Genomic DNA, 6,508 nt, shown 5'->3' on the forward strand with positions numbered 1-6,508 from the left:
TCTTCATATGTTTCAAGTGGACAAAAATTTCTAAACTATTATACACAACAGATGGACGAAGGGAAGTCTAATCAATCTTGGTAAACAGGTTCGTTCAAAGAAACTATCCCATCTTCTGGAACACATCTCCCCAAGTAAGGTTTGAGTCGTTGCCCATTAACCTTAAAAATATTTCCATTCTTGGGAACCTCAACTTCAACAGTCCCATATGGGAAAACTCTTTTAACAATGAATGGCCCTGCCTATTTAGTTCTTAATTTTCTAGGTTACAAATGAAGTCTAGAATTATACAAAAGAACAAGTTGAGAAGGCTCAAAAATTTTCCTCAAAATATTTTTATCATGAAAAACTTTAGTGCGTTCTTTGTAAATTCGTGAGTTCTCATATGCATCATTCCTAACTTCCTCAAGTTCATTCAATTGGAGTTTTCTCAAGGTACCTGCATCTCCAAGACTAAAGTTTAACAATTTGATGGCCCAATATGCTTTATGTTCTAATTCAACAGGTAAATGACAAGGTTTACCATAAAATAGCCTAAAGGGGGACATGCCAAGAGGTGATTTGTATGCAGTACGGTATGCCCACAAAGCATCAGTTAGTCTCAATGACCAATCCTTCCGGGTTGGATTCACCGTCTTTTCCAAAATTCGCTTGATTTCCTTGTTTGCAGGTTCTGCTTGGGCATTTGTCTGTGGATGGTATGGAGTGGAAATCTTATGGGTTATCCCATATTTTTTCATCAAAGCTTCAAATGGTCGGTTGCAAATATGTGATCCTCCATCACTGATGATTGTTCTAAGAGTACCAAACCTGGATAATACATTTTCTTTCAAAAATTTCAAAACAGTTTTATGATCATTCTTCCGACATGATATGGCCTCAACCCATTTTGAAACATAATCCACAGCAACAAGGATATATAAGTAACCAAAAGATGGAGGAAAAGGACCCATAAAATTTTGTATGAATCTCTAGTAGAAACCTGCATGTCTAAAAAAGATCTAATTTCTTTAACAGTTTTAGGAATAGGCAAATTAGCAATTAAATCAATTTTTGACTTATCCACTTCAATTCCTTTGTGAGAAACAATGTGCCCAAGTACTATGCCAGATGTGACCATGAGTTGGCATTTCTCCCAGTTAAGCACCAAAATTTTCTCTTTACACCAGATAAGAACATTCTCCAAGTTAGATAAACAACCAGAAAATGAATCACCAAACATAGTAATATCATCCATGAAAACTTCTAAATAATTTTCTACCCTGTCACTAAATATGCTTATCATGCAACGTTGGAATGTGGCTGGTGCATTGCAAAGACCAGAAGCCATTTTTCTATAAGCAAAACTTCCAAATGGGCAAGTAAAAGTCATTTTTTCTTGATCTTCTAATGAAATCTCAATTTGATAATATCCTGAATGACCATCTAAAACACAATAATACATATGCCCTACAACTCTTTCCAAAATTTGGTCAAGAAATGATAAAGGAAAATTATCCTTTCTTGTGACTGAGTTCAATTTACGATAATTAATACACATTCTCCATCCAGTAGTGACCCTAGTTGGTACCATTTCTCCATTATCATTTTCAACTACTGTGATTCTTATTTTTTTGGAACAACCTGTGTAAGACTCACCAATTTGCTATTAGAAATTGGATATATGATACCTGCGTCCCAAAGTTTAAGCACTTCTTTCATTGTTGGGCTATGTCTACGTTGAACCTGCCTAACTGGTTTAGCATCTTATTTAAGAAAAATTTGGTGTGTGCAAACCAAAGAACTAATACTTTTAATATCAGATGAAGTCCATCCAACAGCAGTCCTATCATCTTTCAAAACTTTAAGTAACATATCTTCATGCAAAAGCTCTAATTTAGAAGATATTACTACAGGATCGGTCTCATCTTCTCCCAGAAAAGCATATTTAAGTCCAGCAGGAAGAGGGTTCAATTCACACTTCGGGGCTTTTTCTCTTGATGATTTTGTCTCATCACTCATAGTTGGCAGCCCCTTATATTTTGGTTTCCAACCATTATGTTCTTGTACCTATGCAGAATCCAACAAAGAACAAAGATATTGTATTTCAAAATCTTTGCAAAATTACAATCCCTATTTACTAAACAAAATTGGAATGGATCAGAAGAAAAAGAAGAATTAAAGCAATTTTGAACAATTGTCTCGATCATGTAAACTTCTTTGTTGACATCTTCATTGTTTGCATATGCTGAATATGTTGAGCTCCAATGTCATGTTCCCAAATGATAGTTGCATGAGTCCATTCCTGCAATTTATATGAGCATTAGATGTAGCAAGAAATGGTCTTCCAAGAATAATAGGAATTTGAGAATTAGAATGCACAACTGGTTCAGTATCCAAAACTATAAAATCAACTGGAAAATAAAATTTGTCTACCTAAACCAGCACATCTTCCACCATACCTCTTGGGATTTTGACTAAACAGTCAGCCAATTGCAATGTTATTGAGGTGGGTTTTAATTAACCAACACCCAATTGCTTATAAACCGAGTAAGGCAACGAATTAACACTAGCACCCAAATCCAATAAAGCTTGTTCAATGCTAAAATTCCCAATAATACAAGAAATGTTTTGTATTTGGCTTTACGGAAAGAGGAAAACTATTATTTTTTATAACAATCTAAAGCCTTTGTAAGTTAAAGTTGTTTTCTTCCCGTATTCCTAGCTTTAATATCTTTTAACTCTTTGACTGAAGCTTTTGCATTTGTATTGGATTTTCAAAATGAAAATTACGATTTATTTTGGGTATATATAGTTTGAAGCTTTCATATTGTCTATACAATTTCAACTGCTTTAAATATTGTTGGTACATTTATATGTTTATAATTTGTTGCTAACGTTTGGGAAATTACTGCTAGTGTTTGAAAATAAAACCTACCGACTAATTTATGTGGTATTATTATTATAGCTCAACGTATTATTATTTTATGTGGTGTGTCCGTTTTCTACAGCACAATTGTTTTTAAAATATATTTCAGAATCTTAAAATTGTTAATAGCATTCAAAAGCTAATTAATGACCATTGAAATAATGGAAAATATATATATTGAAGTGAGCTATGTTTTTCTAAGCTACTGTTTGTTTTAAATAGCTTCTATTGTTTCATTACGGATTACTTTATTATTACTCATTAATCAATTTACGTTGAAACATCCAATATTGAATGGTTGAAGTGTTTAAAACCGAAACGTTGAAGTGTTTCAAAATCTTTGGTCTATTTTTCCTTTTAATTGAAATTTCAAAGCAAATATATATATATATATATTTAGAACAAGTATATATATTTGATTTTATTGTGTTGGGCCTTTTACATTTGCCTTCATTCATTTTGGTTGCCATCAATCTTCTTTTATATAACGGTCCCTTATTTTTTGTTGGACTTAATGTCATTTTATTGTTCTTACTTTTGGAAGTCCTTCATACCAACGTAAGAACCAATTATAATATATTCTTAGCACTAAAGTTTAGTGTTTGCAATTACTGTTTTAATGTTGGGTTTTTATACACTATCTTTATGTGGTTTAATGCATTATGAAGGAATAAAGCATTATTGGTCAACAGACAATTAAGTTTTCTTTTATGAAGATAAATTTGATTGGAATACTCAATTGTTGCATCTTCGCAAATATGTGTAGTATAATATTTACTTTGATTTCAAATCCTTGAAAGAAAAAACGGAAAAAGTGCAAACCGTTCTTTTGTAGTTTAATTTTGAATTCAAAATCTAATATTGCGTCAGTTTTAGATTTGGCCTATCTGTGTATTCAATTTTTATATTGATTCTTATTTTCATTTATATCTATTAATTTTTGCGAAAACGTGCAGAGAGTTTATGTGATATTATTGCAAGTTTTATTGAGCCTAATTATTCTTTATTTTGATGGCTGTCATAACTTTGAATTTGGGAGAAAAACCTACCGTTTTTTTTTTTGGGTAGTATAAATGCATCACTTTAACACCTTGGACGTTAGCTCCTTTTGATTCCAGAATTAGTTAATTGCTCTTAACTTCTTTTGGAAGCTTTTGCATTTCACATTCAATTACAAGATTTTATTTCTTTTTTAATTTATGCAGCTTTAGTTTCAAAACTTTAATGTCAATTTCATGACATTTAGAGCTTTTATTTTGGCAGTAAAATTGTTGATATTGTTAGGTGATTATTGCCTTTAATGTTCTAATCATTTATGCAATTTAATTACATCTTTGTTTTAATGCCTTGGATTCTTTTTAAAGTTGCCAACACCTATATATTTCGATTGTGCAATCCTTCATATTAGTTACTTGAGTTAATCTTGATACAAATATATTGAGTGAACTAATGTTCTTTTGATTATAAAGTCTTGACAGATGTCACATTGAGTTAATTGCCATGAAGTGTACACTGTGGAATCCTCCTGAGAAAACTGAAATGAAATAATAAATTATATCACTGTAAGTGGCATTAATTTTGAGTTTTGGTGTAAGGCTTTCAAACCCTAAATTTTTGAGGCATTTTTTTCTTTTGAGGCTTTCGATGGTTTTATTATATTTACAATGACTATCAAGATGACTGTGAGTACATATCTTATGAATTTAAAAATAAATAAAATTTTGGCACAGTCTTCACATATTTGAGAATTCCCTTAATTTGTGGGGGTTGAGGTTGTAGTTAACTATGTGAGTATTTGTTGGAATTTTTGTGGGTATTTCAAATACAAAATTAATATCAATACTTATTTTTTAAAATTTAATATTCCAGTTTTTGAGTGATTTGATTACCTCTTTAAAACTGAAGTTATTTTGTACATTTATTATATAAGTTTTCATATCTCCTTTATTCAGATTTATTCTATTTTAATTAACGCTCAATGCTTATGTTATTTGTGTTTCGATAATTATTAATATTTTTATTTTAAAACGTGTGGACCAATTTGTGGAAGTTGAATTTTCCTAAATGGGAACTTTAGTACTGTAATTTAATTTGTTAGTAACATTAAGCAATTTTTGCTTTTATACTGGAAAATATTAGATTCATTTCCTTCTCTCTTTCCCATATTTTTGTGTGTTTTCAATTTCTTTATGCTCTCATGGGAAAGATTCATTTAGTGACATAATACTTTTTATATTTTATTGGCAAACATATATGAAATTTGTTTCATTATGCAAGTTTATTATGAGACTAATTTATCTTCAATTTGATACGAAAATATTTGCAACTAATGATGATTTTGGCATAAAATTTTGGTAGAGACTTCTTATTGTCTTATAGGTTCATATTGAGAATCGACAAGATACAATTTCAACTTGGATATGTGATCATGATTTCAACCATTTGGAGTGCACAAAAGGGAGTAAGGGTATCCTGAAATACTCAGTGTTTATAGTTAAATTTATTTAATGAATTAATTGTTATATTGTTGTTCATAAGTGGTAGCAGGTGTACTCAAAGTTTCATGGACTTGAGAGGTACTCTTGATCAGAAGATTTAATGTATGATGTATTTCCATTATACTTAACTGTATACCAATGCGTATTTAATTTCCAATTATACTGAGGTGAAATCCATTAATTATTTGTGTGCAAGATTGTGTAGGAAATATTTTAATAACATGCAGGTTTAAAGCACGCTAAAATGGAGAACAAAGACATGACCTACATTATATATGCCTTGTGAAGGCTAGTTTTGATATGCATGCCTCGTGGAGGAGGCTATTAATGCAAAATGTCGAGGGGGATGTGCTTAAGCCCATAAGGGAGTCACCTAGGGAGGTAACCCAACTTCTGTGATTGGAGATCCCATGAAGGAAGTTCAATGTGGTAGAAACAATCCATATTGCGTGACTCATATAGCACTCATAAAACTATGGAGATATCCTTGAGATATTCTTCTGCTCATCCCTAAGGCAAAAGTGCTATTTTATGTGACGTTAGGAAGGGATTTATCCCTGAATGAGTTTCGAGGCGGGCAAACTCCCACAGGGTGCAGGTCACATGTACTCTTGGAGAACTCACCTAAGTGAGAGACGTCGTGAGGCCGCGACTATGAGAATTGGGCTATTCTCTAGTAACTCTCATGAGAATCAAGATTAGAGCATGGCCATAAATAGCGCTACCCCGCATCCAAGTCTCAACTAATACTATGTGTGGGATATGTTGAAGTTTGATCAAAGGTGCCGAGTTCAATACTGTGTACACTCAGGTTCCTCAAATGGAGACTATCATCACTAAGTGAAGGTTCAAGCCCGGAAGGCACCTACACCTATTACATAGTATTATATTGCCCATATATATTATATATTTTTCACTGTTTTTTTTTGTCATGGTAAAATTTTGAAAACCTTGTGGGGGATTGTTGGAATTTTAAAAGGTTTTAAAAATTTAACCATTTTATTTATTTAATTATTTTGGCTGTTTTATTTTATTTATTGTGGGGGTTATAAATATTTAATATTTAGGTTTTATTTCTGGTTGGTGAATGCCTTAATTTTTT

The 6,508-nt window shown here is 31.8% G+C and overlaps 1 pseudogene; it reads right to left on the reverse strand.

Moving 5' to 3' along the window:
• Positions 1-266: 266 nt before the first annotated feature.
• LOC117612959 lies at positions 267-1,701 on the reverse strand (annotated as a pseudogene).
• Positions 1,702-6,508: the final 4,807 nt, after the last annotated feature.

This window comes from Prunus dulcis, unplaced genomic scaffold (assembly GCF_902201215.1).
Source record: "Prunus dulcis unplaced genomic scaffold, ALMONDv2, whole genome shotgun sequence".
In the NCBI taxonomy this organism is placed as follows: domain Eukaryota; kingdom Viridiplantae; phylum Streptophyta; class Magnoliopsida; order Rosales; family Rosaceae; genus Prunus; species Prunus dulcis.